The sequence below is a fragment of the Agelaius tricolor genome, unplaced genomic scaffold, assembly GCF_023055355.1.
Source record: "Agelaius tricolor isolate 1412-34295 unplaced genomic scaffold, bAgeTri1.0.p SCAF_7, whole genome shotgun sequence".
NCBI lineage: Eukaryota > Metazoa > Chordata > Aves > Passeriformes > Icteridae > Agelaius > Agelaius tricolor.
Window position 1 is genome coordinate 39,447,817 of NW_027269267.1, and position 22,341 is coordinate 39,470,157.

Consider the following 22,341-nt stretch of genomic DNA (forward strand, 5'->3'; position numbering starts at 1 on the left):
CTGACTGATATGAATCAGACTGAGCAGGTTTAATTTTCTATGTCTTCACTGACACCTGACACCTACTTAAATGATATTACAGCTGTAACAGAACTCCGGGAAAGGTAAAGCCTCATAATTTAAACCGCTTTCTAGTAATGTCAGCATTTATTATTTTTACTGGTGAGATCTTCTACCTTATTTTCTCATAATTTAATAGTTGAGCATTGTTTCAAACATCTAAATATTTTAAAGAGTTTTCTAACTCAAGGCTACAGCTCTGGTTTGTTCTTTCCACTTCAGTTTAGAGATGAGTGAGTGCAAGACATTTAAAGGATATGGGAGAATTCAAAATTGTTCTAGGTTTTACAGATAGTATATGGATTGTCTTCACAATATTGCCCTTAAAATAAAATATTTGGCTTTAACCTCATCTTATTCATATAGTCCAAAATTTCATACTCCAAAATGACTCCTGAAAAATTATTATTGAACATGTCATCTTTCATGTTATGGTCTCTTTTAGTTCTTGAAATCACAGAGTCTTACTTTACCAAGATGCTAAGAGGTTTATTTTTTTCCACATGCTAATAAGTTGTAATATGACTTTTACTGTTGATAAATAACTTAATTTTCAGATAATGATTGTTAAATAGTTAAATAAACCTATGATTTATGTTACTATATTATTGACATTTTATCTGCATAGAAGTAACAATCAGATAGATAAAAAAACTATCCTTTACTGGAGAGGAAAAACATGCCAAAATACTGCTACTGAGATTTTTGTAATATTCTTTTCCCAACACAAAGCTCACTTGATGTGGTTAAAGTCAGTGAGCCTATGTTGTCATGGTTTACTCATAGACCACAGTACTTATGCAAGATATTTCAAACAGTTTTCTACTAGACCAAGCTTTCCACCACTACTGGTGTTAATTTACACTTCTGTTAATTCTCAGAAGATAGGCCAGGTTTTAAATACTCAGGGAACATGAACAACCTGGTTTTACTTGAAGTCGGTATTGTGTAACATAGGCTTTACACCACAACCTTCAATCCTATTAGACCTTTCTAACTGGAGGCAAAATTTGACCTCAGTACCTAAAGCCTACAGTTCCTCACCTTTAAAAACAAAAAGCAATATATTTTTTGGAGCTAACAAGCAGGTCTGCTGAAATAACATTGTTGGTATTTATAATTAAATAGTGAATTGAATGATGATTTATGTGTATTGATTTCCATATAACTATGAAAATAAATATGATGCTGACAGAGTCCTGAGAACCAGCCAGCCTATAATAACAAAAACACATTGAAATAAAGAACAAATATTGATAGGAAAAATGTTGAGGCAGAAGGAATTAGCACTTGACAGCCAGATGCAGTTCATTCTGGATGTAGAGAGTTCACTTATGTAGCTATTATGTCTTACTGTTTTGACTTTTTTACATTGAGACAATTTCTTTGGTACCTCATCTCCAGACACATTTTCTTGAATAAAGACACAGCTAAAGACTTTCTTCTTTGACTATTGTAGAGTATGGCAGAACAGAAAATACAGAAGTCTGCCAATAGTCAAAAAGTAATTGGTTAAAAGTTTGGATAAAGAAACAAGCATATACAGAAGTGCACAAGTTGCATTTTATTTTATACTTAATGTTTTAAATTTAATTATTTTATAGCAATTGTTCCTTCTGATTTAGATAAAACTTATAAAGTTGCTTTATGTGCAGAATATCAGTGTCTTAGAACTCTTTTTAATAAGCTATTTCCACATAATAGAGCTGCTACTTCTTGTCACAACTTTGAAGTATGAAGGTAGAGTGTCAAAAAAACCCAAGTTTAGCACTTTCTTTAATTGAATTACCTGTATGTTTTTCACAAAGTTGTTGGATTTTTTGTAATACTCCTCCTATTTCATGCCATGAAATTAAGAAATAATTGAGAAGTCTCTCACGAAGTTCTTCTGTTTCCTTGTATATTTTTCATTTTAGTCAAGCAATATTTTATTACTGTTATAGTTTTTTCTTTCCAGTGCAAACATTTGATCTTTAGAGAGATAAGTCTTATTTCCTACCTTTGCAAATATGTTAGTAACTACAGACTCAAAGTAATATTACTGCATTGATGCCAAGTCCAGATGATATCTGAGAAACTGGAAAATTTATTTCTTTTGTTGCTCAGATCATTCTCTCATGCCACAAATTAGCTTAAAAAAAAAAAAGACAAAAGGCAAAACCCCCACAGTCCCACAATTACAGCTGGCATCCCCGTGAAATCAAATTTCATCCATAAATTATATTGTCAGAGATAGTAATGCCTATTAAGGTATTGGTGCCCATGTATTTATATATTAAGACCTTGCCTTTTGGGACAGCAGGTTTTTACTCAGCTTGCAATTCTTAAAATAGGTAATTTTTGCAATTCATTAGGCAAGGTTTTTATTCCAGATCTATATGAAAAAAAGAAGATGAAATGCAGAATTTTTCAGAATCAATAGGATTCAGACATACAGAGCTATGTGACTGAAAAATCTTAAGTGTATAAACACACAATGAAAATCATTTTAGCCACGCTTTATCCCTAAGTGTTGCAGTCAGTCAGTTTTATGGTTTTATGCTGCACTTTCCTGCTTGTTCTCTAAACAATCAGGAAGCAGTATATTTCATGTACATCTCATCGGCCTCAAAACTGATTCTTTTCTCATCAGTAAGAGGATTTGACATGAATGCAGCAATTTCAATCTTTGATTTCTTCAACTTCCTCCAGAACTGCACTGATTTCTGAACGTTTTACAAGGTATCATTCATTAGCTATAGCTTTCTTGGGAGTTAAAAATGCCTTTCTGTAAGTCAACCTGCAGTTCACATAGACCTTATTGGTTACATGCATGCTTCTTCCTTCCATATGCGCTTCTTTGCTTTTCCAGGCCAGAATACTCTAGAAAATAACATATGTCAGTAAGCAAATAATTTTATATATAACTTAGCACACAAATAGTTTTCCTTGTGATTCACTCCAGAATCTTCCTGAATAACATCACAATGTTTGAGGAGTTGTAATTATAGAATATTGTCTTTCTCTTTCTGGTTGGATGGTCTATAACAGACTCCATCACGATAACTGTGGAGATTAGAAATGGAAATTAGTTTGGGTAAACTGCAGTGGGATGAATACTCATAATCACTAATCTCAGTACTACAGACTGAAATATATCCTGAAAGATACCTTTATACTTCAGACCTTTGGGTGGGATTCAGCTGCTGGTGCAGAGTCCTCAGTATGGGCGGGTAGGAGTATGTAAATGAGGAATTGTAATAGTGTAAGAAAAGACAATCAATATATTCAAAGAGTCTAGAGAATTATTCATGTTGCCTCAATTTGAACAAGTCATGTCTGTCAGCTAAAGAGGTCTCTAGACTCCTTTGACTGGCTGATTTTCCCAGGAATCTAGCTTCAAATTAATTGTTGTAATGCATTACAAATGTTGTTACAAAAATGTTGTAATGTAAACATTGCACAGAGTCAGTAGTAATTCATGTACTAGAAATTGCATCATCTGGAATAAAACTATGATATAAATAAATCCCAGTACGGCTCTTTCCCTAAGGACAGGAAGTACACCATAGTTTACAGTTTTGTGATTGAACTTACTCCCTTAAGAGCAGGATGGCCCTATTCGTGTTGTCTATTTATTCCCAAGCCCTGTGTAGAAAAGGACTAGCGAGAGCCTAACACTATGGAAAAGTATCTTCCTGTGCCTGAATAGAGTCCTTGTTTGGTTTGCTAGCGTGGAGCCGTTTAGATTAGCATACTGGATGTGGCTTTGAGTTCTTTGATGCAAATCATCTGAGCAGAGAAATTCCATTTATTCTTCTACGGTTTCAGATGAAACACTTCACATACCAGCATTTAATTCTTCAGACCATCAACAGAAAACAAGCAACACAGTATTTCTGAAGGTTCTGACTCCATTCTATTGTACATGCATTAACTACATATGTCATGTTGAATACTAAGTCAATAGAATTGAATTTTGCTATAAATATTTAGAATTAATGACCTTAATTAAAGTAATAAATATTAAACAAAAATACATTGATTAAAAGAAAAATTGATCTTTCTTACAAAGCTCTGATAGGATGGCAGAAGAATTATTTGATTTTCAAATGTGAATAAAATGTACATAGCCAGAGGGGGTACTAAATTTTTAACTGTGGTACTAAATTTTTATTGTGGCAACAATAAAAAACATTTCTTGAGTAAAATCCCTTAAAACCTCCATGATTCAGTACTAGCAGATAACATTTCTCTTGAACACTGAAAGAATATATTTGGAATTAACTTACAATTGTTTCTCATTTAAAACACAGATTAAAGAATATAGCAATACAAAAGGCTTCTTCATGACATTAATGCATTTAAATTTGTTAATTTAATTCAAATTTTCCTTGAAAGCAAGAGCCTCTATATCCATTTTGCACTACACAAAAGGAAAATACAAAACCGGTTGACCTTTGCTGACTGTCAGGTGTGCAACAAGCTGCTCTCTCATTCCCTTTCCTTAACTGGACAGGGAAGAGAAATTACAGTGAAAAGTTCATGAGTTGGGATAAGGGATGTTGTTGTTCTATTTCTAGAGTCCCATACTGTTATCAGATTTCTAAAAACCATACCTCCTCAGTGTGTTCTTATGGCTGCAGATGTTCACAGCACAGACTCCTTCTTCTGCATCTTGTTCTTTCTCAGTTCAGGGCTCCTCCAAGGCCCTCCCATACTGGCTAACCTGCCCCCTTTTATCCCAGTCATCTTCATTGGTCACAGCTGCAGCCCAATTAAGGACATTGCAGCTGCAGCCCATCAAGGACAACTGGGACCTCCCTAGGCAAAGCCTCTATACAGATATTCAAGTACAGATATTCAAGTACAATACATTTCCTCTACTATAAAGGGAGATCACTCACCAGCTGCCATGACAGACAAAACCAAACTCAGCTTGGGGAAATTAATTTAGTTTATTGCCAAACAAATCAGAATAGAATAATGAGAAATAAGAACAAATCTTAAAGCACTTTCCCCTGACTCTTTCCTTGTTCCTGGGCTCAATCTCACTACCAATGTCTCTGCTCCACTGTAGACCTCCATGGTGTGCAAGGGAACAATCTGCATAAGCCTGGGCTTCTCCATGGTGTCTGCTGGGGAATCTCTGCTCTGGCACCTGGAGCACCTCCTCCCCTTCCTTCTTCAATGTCCCTGGTATCTGCAGAGTTATTTCTCTCAAATTTTCTTATTCCTCTCTCATCTGCCATTTTAGGGCAGTGTTTACCCGTTCTTGAATATGTTATCATAGAGGTGCCACCAAAATTTCTGATTGTCTCATTTTTCTGGGGTCCGTCTTGGAGCTGGCTGGAACTGGCTCTTTTGGACATGAGAACAGCTTCTGGCCTCTACTTACAGGTGCTGTGCCTGTGGCCTGTAGCTCTCCTGCTACCAAAACCTTGCCATGTAAACCCACAAACACCTAGTGTTCAGTAGCTTGAAGGACACCTGGGTTTGCAAAAAAAAAAAAAAAAAATCATCTCATCCTCTCTAACCAAACCATGTTAAGATGTTTGGAGTTCAAATTTTTTTTTTTTTAAATGAAAAATATGAAATAATCATATACAATGCAGTCTCAATTTACTCAAGCCACTTAGTGGTGTTACACTTTTGAGAAGCAAGTTGGGGAAGAAGGAAGACAAGTGCAATGAGATGGATTCCAGCCCTCCAGTTTATAATTTATACATTTTTATGTTATTTATCTGATCATTTGTCTCATCAGCAGTTTTTAGGAGTCTACCTGACTGGCATGCTAAGTTAATTTTTAAGATCCATGATATTGATCTTTATTTTATGTTTGGACTTCTCAATTGTAATTATTTTTTGTAAAGAAAGAAAATAGGAAAGTACAGGCCACTGTACTGTATGTGTATATATATATATATATATATATATATATATATATATATATATATGAGAGAGAGAGACACTATATATAAAGCATATATATGGTTTATATAATAAACTGTATCTGTGTTATCATGTAGAAAATACATATGGAAATAAGTTATGGAACACACAAGATCCAAATAACTTGTTTCTTTGTCAATGAAATGGCCATGATGTAGCAATATATAAAATGCACATCTAGCAAAAATTGTATGAGGATCCTTACAGAACACTAAATATATTCATTGTGCATGGATGCTTTGTATATACTGCATGAAACAGGTGGTATCTAGGTGATGGAAAGTTTATTGACTATTATTCTGTCAGAGAGAATAGGAACCTGTAGAATCTAATTGAAAAAAAGTTGTGATGGGTGGTGACTGCTCCAGAAACAACTGAATCAGTGAGAAATGAAGTATGAGTGCATGCATTTTAGATATCATATAGCCACCGTCTTGTCAGAATAAGTGTTTATCACCATTGTCATACAATAAAACACAGTAATAAAATAAAAATCTGAAGAAAAAACCTTAATCCTGAAGTATTTGTTTTCTCACAGTATATTCATAAATATTAATGTCTTCATTGCTGAAGTTGAAAGATGTAAAAGTCAGAAAAATTATGCTAACCCTTGATCACATTTTTATTTTGATATGCAGAGGTGTCCTAAAAAATCATGCTCATCTTTCTTCTAATAAAAGTCATTAAATTCTATTCAAGGTCACCCAGGATGATAATCCAGTCCCCTTTTTCTGAAAGGTGACTGGTTTTCTTTGCTTCCAGCATGGGAACTATTGTCATCAAGGTACGATTAATTTATAACATCATCCCTTTGAATTTGCTTACATTTGTCATGTTTTCTCCCTCTGCAAATGCTTTGCTATTTCAAACTTTCCTAACAGTAATTCTGTGTGGGGTTTTTATTTCTTATTTTTCAGTAATGTAATACATGTATTATTCCATATGTACACTTCTACAATTTTCCTCTATTTTAAACAGAGCTAAGACCCTGCTGTTTAATACGGACACTTCTACAGTATGGGCCCTAAGAAATGTACAAAAAAACATTCTTTGTTTGTTTGGTGTGTTTGTGGGGTTTTGATTGATACAAAATGATGGTAATTGTCTGTTAAAGTATACTCTGTAATGTAAGCAAATGAAAGGAGTATGTAATAAACAAATGACTGGATTATATTAATCACAAAAAATACTCCTAAAGATACTATCATACTGGAGATGTAAAAACAATATATTTACAGTCTTCAGTCAAGTTTAAGTCTCAAATGCAGACATTTTTATCTTAAATTAAAATATTCTGATTTCTAATTCAATCTATTGAGCTGTTTGTGTATTATAACTCTGTTACTCACTACATTGATATTCATCTGCATCCTGATATGCAAAACCAGAGACTGTCTGTTACGGTTTCAGACAAATATAAAATGAAGTTGTATGTTGTTTAATATTCCTAGTTTTGTGCCCTCTGTATCTTGTACTTCTTCATTTTACTCCCTTTTCAGCAAAACAATATTGAATTAAAAAAACCTTCTGAAACCATTTTGATGCCATAAATTAATCTTTTCTGCCATGGATAAACAGAATGAAGCCAACATGATTGAACAGATACCTTCAAATAAATTGCTTTGGCTTCAGTCACCATGATCAATTACAAGCCTTAGAGAAAGGGACATTCCTAGTCTGGTGGCCATTACACAGGCATGGTATTTACCAGAAAAAAAGCTTAGAATACAAGCTTGAAAGTTTTATCAAAATTGTTTGACAGCCAAGTTCAATGAGGAAATCATTCTCTGAGAGGGAAAAACAAGCTAGCAGCAGCCTGTGGAACATCGAGTAGAAATATACAATATTTTTCAATAATTATTATTGATTCAATTAATACTAGGTGTTGTGATAAGATATAATAACGATTTGTGACTTTTCCTATGGATGTGGATTTATGGTAGGTATTTGTTTCTCTATCAGTATATCTATATCCTGTTTAGGGCACTCTCTAGTACTGGCCTTCAAAAAGGATGTAAAAGCAACTGTGGAAATTACTGATTCTTCAAAATCGTATTCTAAGCTTCACCAATTTCATCTCTGCTAGCAGGATATACCAAAAAATGTTTGTTTTAATAGTAGGATTCTTAAATGAGATAAGAACTGACACTTTCCTGTTATGACTGAGCCTAATCTTGAATGTGTATGACTACTCAGCATACTTTTATTACAAGCTTTTCAAATCTTTGATATTTATTTTAATCATCAAGATATTTCCTATCTAATATTTATTTCTACATCTGGAGGAGCAAATATTTTCTGTGAACATATTCAGATTCAGTGGAGGTGATATAGAAGACACACACTGACAGCGAGAAAAATACTGTGACTCTTTCTCTTTCAAACCACAACTGCTTCTGCTTTATGTCCTTATCTTTAGAAGTTCACCTTCTGCTACAGTGCATAATACATTATGCTCTCCTCAGCTGTCCATTTTGTCTCTGGTAAAGGTTTCTTGGTTCTAAAAAGCAGTAGTGTTAAATTTAAGTAGGCTGAGACTGTGATTCAAGCCTTACTGAAAGCTACAATTTATTCATTAAAATTGAAACTTGTGTTGTAGGTATTTGGAATGGAAGGCAGAGATGAAGGGTGGGAGGGGAAGAGTTTGCTAAATGGTTATTTTTCACTGTATAGAACAACTGAATAGGCTAATTTATTTCTCTGAGCTTCAAGAACTCTTTTCTGAATGAGAACATCTGTTCCAGCACCATTTTTCTAGCTCAAATAATTTCATGACTATGGCTAATAGAAGAAGTATTTGCCTCTGCTGCTTCTCATCACAGTTTTTTTTATTCATAACATTTGTATATTGGTTCTTCCACCCCCAAAATGAGATCTAATTTTATGCAAAGCTAAGTCATAGTAACAAATATACAACTCCCCCTCAACCATTTAAAGTGTGTGTGTGTGTGTGTGTGTGTGTGTGTGTGTGAATATTTAGTTAATTAGAAAATTTTATTTAATTATAGTTATCACTAATAGATGAAATCTAAAGTAGGGTTCTGCTAGCCATTCAGGATGCTAAATCCATTACTTGCTACCTACAGATTTCATTAGCTTAACTGGCTAAAGAAATGTCCAAAGGTACACTTGTGCTCAAGGCTGTCTTTTTGTTTACTAAAGGCTCATCTTTATGTCATAAAAGTCATAAAAGTATATTGCAGAGGGACTGGTTACAAGACATCATTATTTGAGAATACTTTTCCACTCATAAAATTAAACCCTAACAGGCCTTATACATTATGTTCATTCAAAACAAGTTGACTGTTGCTTGTTTCAACAGCAAGCAAACATCTTCATATCATTGTTTATTTTCACAAGTGTCTTGGTTTGGGGTTTTTGTGTGTATGTCTATTTCAGAGGAGAAAATCATGAAGACTATAATTCTATCACGATGAAGCATTTTTAAATATTAAACAACTTAGTACTTGGGTTTTAAATTACTAGTATTTAGCTTTCAATCTCTAATATGCATATTCTGTGAGTGATCATTTTAATTTACTTGTGAAATAAGTGTTTAAGTTTGTGTGAGTTTTTAAATGACTTCATTAAGTCTGTTTTATTTTTTCCAACAATCTTTAAAGGTTTACAAATACAGATTACAGTAAATATATTTCATATTAAGGGTCTGGCTAGAATTTATATAGGAAAGCAAAAAAATAAAATAGGCAACCTGAAAAAAGAAAAATTAATTCTAAATGCATGTTATGTTGCTTTTGCAGCATGTTGTCCAAGGATACACTCAAAGATAAAACACAGCCTCCCAGAAACAGATCTAAAAAAATAGGAAAAAGCATAAAAAAGATGTGAGTTAACATAAGTAGAAAATGCTTTAAGGTAGTTGCTGTTACTACAGAAATTATGAAGAAAAGAATATCACCACTTACTTGTTAACAAGTAAGGATTTTAAAGAAAGGATTTTAAAGACAACAATAGGATTTTAAAGAAAGCAAATTAATTTACTTCAATAGCAGAAAGTTTTGCCATTTGAAATTATTGAGTTGTCAAAACAAGACTGTAGAGTGTAGTAAACACTATTTGTGCCATTGAAAATCTTGCCGAGGGATTTCAAAAGTATTTAAGTCTGAGATAAAATATTTAATGGAAATAATTGGTGAATTATATACTATCAAGTATTTAGCTTCATCAAAGAAGCAGGCATTTGAGAATTAAAGGAATACACAAACCAACTTTGGCATATGTACTTTTGATGCAAATCTGAAGGAAGGTTTCAAGGAATATTCTCAAAGTTTTTACTATTCTTCATGACATTGGTACCATTCCTTACATTGGTTACAGAAAAAAACTAGCTAATAGGCTTGTTTTGAAATGAAATCTCATGTTTATTGACTCTTATATAGACTTCTAGATTTGCAGCCATAAAAGGAAATAAATTAATTGACATGGAAAAATTTTCTCAACACATGGAATTTTCTTTCAAGATTAAGACTTGTGAATTTGGTCTTTTCAGTCCTTGCTGTGATGGACACTTCCTAACTGATGTTTTGTCTGTAAGACTACACTACTGACACAGTAAGAAAAGTGTAATAATATAATTTCATAAATTTTCATAGAAGTTTGGTATTTTTATCAAGTACATTTAATATATTTTTTATGTGAACAGCCAGAATGGCAATGAAGATTTGGAAGGAAAAGAAAATGTCCACAGAAAAATAGTGATAGAGAAATTTCCATAGCAGACTAGAAGTTGTGAGGTGGGGAATCAGACCTTGGATCCAAAAGCATCCTTGAGAAGTGCAGCTGGCCTCTTTGAACTACGGCCTGGGTATCTAGAAACCAGTGACACAGAATCATAGAACTATTGGGATTGGAAGGGCTCATCTAGTTCCAGCCCTCTTGCCATGGAGAGGGACACCTTCCACTAGACCAGATTGCCCAGAGCTCCATCCAGCCAGGCCTTAAACACTTCCAAGATGGGGCATCCAATTTAATACTATGACCTACTCCTGAGGTGTGGTAACTGAGGTTCTTTTTAATATAATATAATAATATATTAGAGTGAAATGACACTGAATGACCAGTGTATATTTTTTATATATGTACATTTTAGGACAATTTAGTTGCAATGGAAAGGAGGCCTATAACCATTTTGGTTTTTATCTATGGTAATACGACAATACAAAAGTATGAGAATATCACTTAAGAAAATATATAAAGAAATTAAACAAAGAGAAAGAAATGATAAGGATGTAACAGAGAGGAAAGATATTACCACCTGTAGATCCAGTGACAAGACTCAATTGTTGCAATTCAGGTGTCCATTGATCAAAATAATGGTCACCATCTTGATCTGTAGTGGGTGGGGGAAGCTTCTGCTTTCATTTTATGCATGTACAATTTTGTCTCAACTAATTGAGAATTAGGGAACTCAACCAAATTTAGCCTGGGATTTGGTACAAGGATTTGTGCATATTTGGAATCATATCAATCAAAGAATATGTATTAACCTTCCCAGTTCTGTCTTGGAAGGCTTTAGGTTTATCATTACTTGGTTTAATATTTCAGACATAAGTGAACTAAATAATCTTAACAAAACAAAAGAAAATGTTATATGGGAAAGGGTTGAGTCTCTCTTCCTCACCACAAGGCATTGACTGCAAATGGGACACAGATGGAATACAAAGGAGGCCTTTTATCAGCTCTCATGCAAATCTATCTGTGAGCATTCCACATGACAGAAGGCTATGAATTAGTGCAAAACCAGGAAACTGGAACATCAGAGTATGATCTAAAATTGTATAAAACAGCCTGGAAAACTAAAATTGGACTGAGAGAACAGAAAATACCATAATCTATTTTCTGTTATAAAAAAATCAGTAGAAATTAATCATTATTTAAATTATTAGTTATTAAAATCAATTAAGTAATTTTAAAATTAAATTCTGTTGAAAACTAGAAATTTCTATCTATTGACTGCTCAAAGGGGTTGTATCCTATGCACTTTTGTGTCTCTATTATATAAAGAGGACTTATTTTATGGAAAATTGGCCATCTCTCTCTCCCCCAGAACTTCCCATGCTGCATGTACTTTTCTTTTCCTAAACAGGCTGAATTCTCCACACAAACTATCCACAGATGTTGGACTCTCCCTGGGGACACTTTACTGACTCCATTCTGTGACAGATCATCTTTAAAATGAGATTGTCTGTGATCTTAGTGTTCTTCCTTTGGGCCCACTTTTTTAGCCGGTTTTGTTTGCCTTCACATTTTTGAGATGGTTGGATCCCTTTCTTGGATTGGTTTGTCCTCCCCTTTAAGATGACTTGGCTGTTTCTGAAATTTTTCTAATTTATTTGATACTGATATTATAAGGAAGAAGATGGATATTCCTTTCAAACTTTAGAAAATCAATACTGTTTATAAATACTGTAGAAATTAGCATTAAAGTCTTTACTGAAGTCACATGTAGCACATTCTTAAGGAATGCTTAGCATCTTTACAGAATATGTCAGATTTAAAGAACCCCAAAAAGCCCCATAAAGAAGGAAACAAAGCCCCTATTTCTCTCTTTTTTTTCAAGTTGGAATTAAGCCTTAAATTCACTATATAAAAGAAAAAAAGAATACATTTTATAACAACATTGTTAGGCCCACGGCTATATTCCTAAGAATTTTGTTGTGAGTGTATCTCATTATCTCAAATGAAGATTAAAATGAAATGATATAGAGAGGAAAACAGCTAGAGAATTTATATGGGTTTTTTGTGTCTGTGTATAGATATATAATGTATCCTTGATTCTGTGATATGAGTCTTTTGAGATAAACCTAATATTAATAAATTATCAGAGAAACAATAATTCCCAGCAGTGTGATGAGCAATTCAATATGCAATACTAGCACAGTAGAGATGGAAAGATATGCATTGAGCTAATGGATAAAATAGCAGAAAGTGTTGATTCAGAAGTCCTAAAGTTATTCAGACTTTTATGTATGAGGCTTGTCATACACTTCTGTAGAATTATTATCAGAAAACCATAAAACCCAGTGAAGGAAAAGGTTGAATAATAAGAAAGTGAAGGAGACAACCATAAAAATAAGAGATAAACATATTTACCTAACTGTACAGATGCTGGTTTCACTTACAGAAATAAAAGTAGGTCAGTTTATTAATTTTTAAATAATTTTTTTTTTCTATAGGCAAGGCAGAATTATTTAAAACATTAATTTATGTTTCAGCAGTTTTTAATAGAAGGAGTATTGTGACCTTCTTGGCTAGATGACTTTATAGAAAATTTTCAAATTAATGTTTTAAGTTATAACTATTTGCAATAATTAGTAATAAAAAAAGTGTATTTTGTTTTCACTGAAATGACTGTAGAGTGTCATTGTTTGCCATGAAACTGATGCTGCACTTTGAGTATTGCTTCTTTCAAATAAAAAAAATAATATATACATATTTTAATTTAATCAGCTGTGTGGCAGTTTTATGAATGGCTAAAGAATGTTAAGGGCATCCCATCATATATCACTTAAATATATGTTTGAATTCATTTCTGCTCAAAAAACAGTCTGTTAGGATTCATATCCTATTCAGCATTATGGAATACAGCTACATGGAACACTACTGCATTGTTGGCTCAGGGCTTCTTAAAAAATATTGTGAGTTTCTCTATTTCAGATTCCTAAATACAGAGCGAGGACCTGTGTTCACCCCTTGCTAATGGCTATCGATGGCTAACAGCTAATAGCTCATGACTAATGGCTATCAAAGTGACAGGATTAACCGGAAATGGTGGTGCACCCTTCCCATGATTCCATGAGCACTCTTCCACTTCACCACACAACTCTCTCCCTCTTATCCCTACCTAAATAATATTCCCCCTTTACTGGAATCTTTTGGGATCCCTTACTAGGTCCTTTGGCTGACATGCTAACACCTCTCATCTCACTTTAATGAGGATCTCTATCCTGTTTACAGGTGTGACATCTATTCTGAGAGTGGTTGTTTGATGGTCTCCAACCACTTCACTCTATTTTCTCAGACATACAAATCATGTGATGAAATGTGGTCAACTGTGTTTGGGCAGTCAACATTTGCGGAATAAGGGCTACCAGACAGCAGTTTTCTCACTCTAAGTTAGATATAAGTAGTCACGAGATGAACCATACTCTGAATGTCTTTCTATTTTACTGCAAAGAGCCCATAGAAGAGCCCAAACCTGACTATCTAATAATTAAGGAAAAAGGAAAAAAAAGTAGAAAAGAAAAAAACACCAAAGATTGATTTGTTATTATCATGTCCATTGTCCATATCAGGTCCAGCTCTGATACTGTGCAGATACATTATGGGGACTTGGGCTCCTGAGCAGGTAGTGAGAAAGGCTACTTCAAGGTAGGAAAATCACAGGTACAGCTGCTGGTGGGACTGGTGAGAGAGATCATTACTACCTCAAGGATTCATGAAAGAAAATACCAGAAGGCAAGTTCTAAAACCCTGGAAAAACAAACACGGGGCAGCCAGGATGGTGGCTTGGTCTTGCCCAGGACTGATTGGAGATTGGTGGTGTCAGGCCTGGCCATCAGCATTCATAACAGTGCTGGAACACACAAATAGGCTTTTCAAAGTATACTTTTGTTTTTACTGGAGGTAAATTACTGATAGCAAGAATTAACTAAGAAAATTAATAAAGTACTAAAAGTTAACATTTAAGATATTATTTAGAGCATTTTCTTCAGAGCAGATTCTATATGAAGATTAAATAAGTTTGTAGTCTCACTATCACAAAGCTCTGCATCAGCGTTAGACTGGTTCTGCTAGTTTCACCTAATGAAGAATTTAATTTAAATTACATTTATTCTCTTCCTTTAGCTGTCTTGCACAATTCCACCTCATCTATAGAAATGCCTTAAAAGCAACACTATATGTACTAAATCTTCCATTTTTTTTCACTAGTAAATTTAAATTTGATTTATTTATAAATCTAGTATTATTTTAGAAAATTAAAATTTTCTTTTTCTTGTGTCAATGGCATAAATCACACTGGTAAATGTGCAAATTTTTACAAATATCCATCTATATAGATAGTCATATTTTTTTAAAGGACATTTATTAAAAATTAGACTAGAGTATTTCTGAATGAACAGCTATGTTTCATTTTTTAAAAAGTGAATTGTGTGAGGTTTTCATCTTTTCAGGGAGAATTGTTTAAATAATGAAGACATATGAAATTGACCCCACAACAATGGTATTAAACTTCATCCAGTTATTAATGCATAATAGTAACTGCTTTCTCAGACATGTTTTCTTACATAAATCTTTAGCTTTATTCTATGTATCATATATGAGATTGGAAAAGCTACATAATGATTTTGTGATTGATATTACTCCTAAGTATGTTTACTTCTTTTTTTTTTTGCTGTTTATCCCCTCATTTTTCAGAATATTGATTATCTTTTCTTTTGCATGAATATGTTATCTTTTCCATACTCTTTTCTCTGTTGTGACCTCTACTAGGCAAAAGGTACTGATTTATACAATTGCTATATCCAACTTCTGCTCCAGCACTTCCACTCTAAATTCAGACAAAAGCTCCTTGGGGTTAAAAAGCCATATAAAGACATACATTATTCATTCTTTCTTTAAACGGCAACTTCCTTTAAATTCAAATTTAAGCACCTTAATGCATAGTAGATGGTGACTGAGAATGTTGTTCTGTTTTTTTTAACCAGCTGGTCTTCTTGGTGGTGTTGGTCCTCCAAGAAAGCTTTGAATCCAATTGATTAATATCTTTTTCAGGTGGAAATGCCCAAGTACCTCGCCTTGGGGGTGTTGGTGGGGAGGGGAGTTTGACTCAGTCTCTTGCAGCAGACTCTGGATCAGTTGCATCACTTTGCATCACCTGCAGTACAAGGCCTCAGGAATAAGTCTGGGGAGAACTTAGGTGGTCTTTGATAGATTATGACACACCTTCACTAGCCTCTCACGTGAATGTCCCATGGATGTGGCCTTCCCAGGGTTGGGGGTTCCATAGCTGGACTGGATCGTGTAAGGGAGCACCTCTGCCCAGAGGCTACATCACACACCCGAAACCTCCTCCTCTCCCCTTGGCTGGGGGGGAGTCTGTGTAAATGTGCTCTCACCAAATGAGTCTGGTGGGCCTCACCAACCCCAAACTCAGCCAGAGATCATTCTCAGCACAGCTCTGTGTTTGGCTTTCTTGCTGTTGCATTCTTCTCCCTCATTCTTTTTTTGTTTTTCCTAGATCTAAGATGATTGAACAATACTGTGTTATCTTGAATTCCCTTAGGTGGCTTAAATCACATGTCCAAAGTTCCCCTTAGGAGGCATCTTCAGGGAGGCAAGGGCTTCAGTGGCCATAGCTTCTTTAAACAATTTTGCCATAATGGCTAAAACTCCTTCATAACAATATTTAAGCTATGAACCATAACATTTGAGTCTCTGACAGATATTTGATATTAACAGACAATGGCCTTGCTGGCCCTGTAACCCCAAGCCAATGTCTCTTACTTTCTTGATATCTAAAGCCAATTAGTAGTCCATGGTCTAAATTGCATTATTAGCTTTTTACTTTCCTGCCTTTGGTGTATTAAAATGGAATACATTTAGAACTTCTCTCTCATTTTTTTTTCTTTTCCAGACATATCTAAATCATTAGAGTTCAGTAGATGAAGTCTAGAGCCTTTGGAAACCCTCCCCCCAAAAAAACTACCTGGTTTTACTTGTTAGCAAATTAGAATCATTTAATGAGTTAGAGCTGGACAGATAGACTAAAGATCTCATTAGTCTGAATACGTTTTTAGGAAAGCTTCACCATATTGCAATTTTTAAATAAAACCATACATTTTTAAATGCTATATAATATTTCATATTATTAATATATTAATTTCATTATTTTTTGTATTTTATACAATATTTATAAACTATTTATCATACCTTTATATACCAGCAGCTGTGTTCAATTTGTTTACATTTACTAGTATAGATTAATGTCATTTTTGTAATTTTGCTAAGTAATAAATATTTTTTAGTGTGTAATTAACATTTCACAAAGAATGAAATTCACTTCACTGGATTAGATTATTAAGTACATTACTTACTTGAGTTCCAGTAAACTACCAGTGTACATTATTTTAGCCAGAATAAGCTGACAGCAGGGACCCAAAAGTAAAAATCTCAATCTTATTTGTGCCCAAAAGTAAAAATTATAATCTTCCTTTTTCATTTTTTATATAACTAGGTAGCTCTGTTTTCCATTTGATCTTCAAAGCAGCCTCACAAATGAAGTCATGTTTTGTTACTTCAGAACACCACTCCTAATAAAACATTAACCCCCCCCAAAAAAATTAAAGAAAACCACAAACCCCTATGTTTAAAATATTTCTTTGCCTTTCAGAAGCAATTTAATGTAGTATTCTTAGTCCCATTTTGTTAGGTTCCAAGCTTTGTGTCACTCATTTTTGTTCCAAATATTCCCACACAAATTTATTTTCATCAGATTCTGCCTTACTTTATTTTTTTTGTTTTTTTAAAATTTTTCTTTCCTACTTCGTTGCCAGTATTGGAAATAAATCAAAACAAAAATCCACTCACAAAATGCAGCAAGCCACAATGGACCTCTATTCCATTTACAAAGTAATGTTTACAAAGTAATATCCTAATATTTATACTGTGTTAAATTTCTTCTCATTCTTCTACCTGTTAATTTTAGCAATATTCACTAAAGACTTTGAGACAGGAGAAAGTAGTGTGTATTTAGATTTGTGTTAGTTAATATATGCTAATATTGCAGAAGACATTTATTTCTATATTTTATAAAATGGAAGGCTTTTCTTGTTTCAGATTTTTATATTTTTCAAGATTTAATATAACTTTCATATAGATTGACTGTTTCTCATTTATCATGTACAATTTCATACTTCACCTTCTTCAATTGACTGCAATTTGTCTTCAAGGTAATTTCTGTTATAATCCCATGTTGCTTCTTAGTTTTCCCTTTTCTTTTGCTTTTTTTCTTTTTCTCAATTGTTAAGATTCATGATTCTTCCACTTAATATGTACCTTCTATTTTGGATTGGAATGTCAAAACTTGAAAGAACTCTGTTCTGTATAGAAGCTACAGCAGATGCTCATGTAGTCCAGCTGCCCCTGATGGTATAGTCCCAGTTAAAAACATCTATGAACAAAACTACTTGTTGCCTATATTTTATATTCTATTGAAATGAAGAATAGCTAGTACATTAAAACTATAATTCTGGAAGCCTAAATTTTGTAATTTCCAGGATTTAATACACTTTTTCTTTTAGCTATACAACTTCTGCAAAACTGAACTGTTGTGAGTCTGTTTCCATTACTTATCTGACAGAGTATATTTAATTTTAATGAGAGAAAACTCTCCAGACATAAATTGAAAGCAATATTAAAATTTAATATGGCTTTTACTGGTAAAATCCACCTTAGAATTATTCTTTTTCATTAAGATGAATTGTTATTGCTATCACTTTTAGCCTTTTTCTTCCAATTCTTTCTGATCTTCTTATCCTGTCTTGAAAGAAAGATAGTTTCTCAATTTGGGGGCAACCTCTGTTATTCACAAATTCACCTTCTGTTTTTTTTCCACATAAGAATTAAGTGTTTTGGGGCATATATAATAAGGGACAAAACCAAAAAGAGACAGTGCTGACTCTGTGCCAGTTCAACATATTACTTAGTCATTAGAACACTCTTAAATCTTACTTAAATACTTTGACAAATTGAACAAATTTTATGACACATTTTCTGCTTTCTGCCGTGAGTCACATACACTCATTCCTCTTGATGCTGTTACATTTGGTATTTGGCGACCTGCATGTAGAACAGTATTACACCATAGAGGTGAGGTCATTAAGACTTATTTTAAGTCCTCTTCATACTTGATTCAGTACAGAAATCTAAATTCGATTCCTCTAATTTTTTAAGAGAAAACTGACACTGAGTTCTGATTTGATTTCATACTGTGAGTGTAACCAACAAAATTCAAATTGAGAAAGGTTAATTCATGAGGAATAAAGCATGGATAGAATATATATAGGGTTTACTGTAATAAGGCTTATCCTTAGTGATGTGTTTGAGATTGTTCGTATAATATCTTTGTAGGTAAGCTGGAAAAACACAGGTTAGATAAATGCATGGTGAGGTGGATTAAAAAATGATTCAATGACCTTGGTCCAGCGGGTTGTGGCCAGTGGTAGACTCCAACTGGAGGCAAGTCAGCAATTCTGTACTCTGTGGTCAGTGCTAGGACCAATGCTGTTTCACATCTCATTTATGGCCTGTATGCTGAGACAGTGTGCCTACTGAGTAAGATTTTACAGATATGAAACTAGGAGTAGGAGCTGTTGCACTAGAGAATTGTATTGTCATCAGGGGGACAGTCTGCAGAATTAAACTGAGGAGGATGTCCTGAGGTTCCACTAAATGAAAGGCAAAAATTTGCGCCTTGAGAGAAATTACTTCAGGCACTTGCACATGTTAGGGACTCACTGGGAGTGATGTGGATGCCATGGGACAGAGAGAGAGAAACAGAAAGCGTTTCTCACAGTGGCTTGTGAGAAGTTTTAGGGAGTTTTAAGGATGTGATAACTTGTTAAGTATAAACAACCTTTCTGGTCTTCTCAAGGATGGTGTATGAGGAAGGTGTTTTTGTTAAATAACTAATCAAGTAGAATGTATCATATCACTCTATAAAAAATGCATGGTTCTCTTGAATAAAGCTTTCTTTTGCTCTTTCTACAGTACTGCCTCTCGCCTGTTCCTATGTCATTCTTGGTGCAAGAATGACAAGGTGAATGGCTGGAAAGCAGCTCTACTGAGGAAGACCTTGGATTCCTGCTCAACCGCAACCTGACAATGGGCCAATAATGCTCCCTTGTGGTAAAAAAAGGCCAACAGAATCTCAAGACATAATAGGCAAAGCATTTCCAGTCAAGGGAAGTGATCCTTCACTTCTGCTCAGCATAGGCGAGGTCACAGCTGGAGTGCTGTGTCCAGTTTGGGTGCTCTAGCACAAGAAAGATTCAGATATACTGGAAAAATCCAGAAGCAGTCCACAAAGATGGTAAAGAGATTGGAACATCATGGATAGCCTCACCCAGCCTGGAGACAGAGAGAGCAGATAGACAGCCCTTTCTGAGTTCTGTGGGTGGTGGAGCACTTTGTCTGGTTAGTTCAAGACGTAATAAACAAAACATATTCTACCTAGTAATGGAACTCCTCCAGAGGTCAACATACAACTTCTTCAAGGGACAACTGGCATTTAGGAACACAAGATAGAGTAACAACAGGTCTGTGATGCCCTTCACTGTGAGATCAACCAGTTACTGAAACAGCTTGCCCACAAAGACTGTGGAACCCCATCCTTGGTGAAATTCAAGAAGGGAGGGTTGGACCAAATGGCATTTCAACCTTAACTATTCTGTGGACTTTCATATCAGGAAAGGCTGAGATACATGAGATGTAATCATAGCTTTCTAAAGAATTTCTCTCTTTGTTATTAACTAATTGTTTAACATTTTTCATATTCAAGATTTGCATATTCAAAATTAAAAAATGTTAATATTCAAAAGATTTGTTTTGTTTTATTTTTTTTAAATTCTGAAGATGAGCTTACAGTTAACAAAATAAAACAAAATAAAACCCCGAACAAGTTTGCAAATGTCTCTTTTCCACTATTTCTGAGACATAAAGCATACTTTCAGTGTTCTAAGAGGAATTCATTACCCTCCCCTTAAAACAGCAGAAATAGATATTTGAAGTAAAAGACATTTCCTATTCTTAGAAGGTCTTCTAACTATCTAAGTCCCCGCTTCTAGATAATTACATTATTTCTGGTCTTATCCTTTCCTACATGAAAGAAAAAATAATAATTTCTGTCAGAAGAAAAGCATTCATAGCTTCTTTATACATTTCTTAGACATCATTTTCAATCATTTCCTAAATCTTGCCACTTCTAAATGTGGCAAAAATACATTTGTCTACAATCATATTTTCCAGGCCTAAAAACCAAAACTAACATTTCAGCTGAAAGTTTAACAGCCTTCTGTTCTACATATGATACTCTTTAAGATTTACACAATAATGAAATTTGACTTTTGTGCAATAGGATCACAGTTGGCTTGGTTCAGTTTATCACTCAGCATATTTTTTGACCATTTTCTGCTGTTGGTTATTTCCCATTTTCTAGTTGTGATTTTGATATTTCTTGATTGAACTCAGGACTTTGCCCATGACTTTACTGGATTTAATTGATTGATTAGTGATTATTTGTCAATAATAATTATTGACAATTATAGGTTTTAAATAATTCCTCCAATTTAATCAAGATGGTTTAAATTATGGTTTTGTCCTTAGAAATTGCAACAATTTCCAACTCTGAGTACCAAATGGATTTTCTATGCACCCTTTTTATTGTAATATTTAAATAATTCAAGCAATTATTTAATTGAACCTTCTAGATGTACTGTACTCCACATGGAATGTTCTGCTAGTTTTCCAGAGACATGGTTAACTACTTTTCAATGCAGTTTTACATGCTTTAAATAAGCTGTACAGTCATCTTAGTGCTGTGCCACCTAATTTTCTAAGTCTAATTATGAAGATGGCATGAAAAACAAAATGTCAATGAAACCAAGTAATGTTTTTCCTCCTAACAACTAAACCAGAAATTTTGTTGAAGCAAGACTTAAAATCGTTGTGCTTGATTTGTTCTTGACAAATATATCAGTATAAGTATTACTATAACACTAAAGCAGCCCAAACTTGTCTCAGGATCTTAAAGTGCAAACAGCCTTGTAAGCAGGAAACAGATGCATGATCTCTGCTTTATGATATTTATGAGTTAAATATAGTACAGAAGATAACAGATGCACTCAGACAGACCTGAGAACACTCAGAAGCAATAAGACAATATTGGTCAGTGAAAAAAGGAATGATCTGTGTGCAATAGCAGTCTAAACATTTTAAATTTTTTTCTGGCTACTTTTTAAATACATATTCTTGCTTTTATTCCAGAATATCTGCATGTATTTTTTAGTATTTTTTTAACTTAAACATACTCCCAGATCTTTGCAGCCCAAAAAGCTGCTGCCAAAATTATTTTTCTCCTCTGTCATTCTGCCCACCTCCCTCCCCATACCATTTGAAACATGTCAGTAATTTCCCATTATGCTCCAAGTCAAACTCATGTCAGTTACATGGTTAGCTTACTCCACATTTCTTAACACCTTGTCTTTACTTCCCACAATGCTAGTCAAAGGAAGGCAGCCTTTTTTTTATCTCTACATTTCTATAACAAAT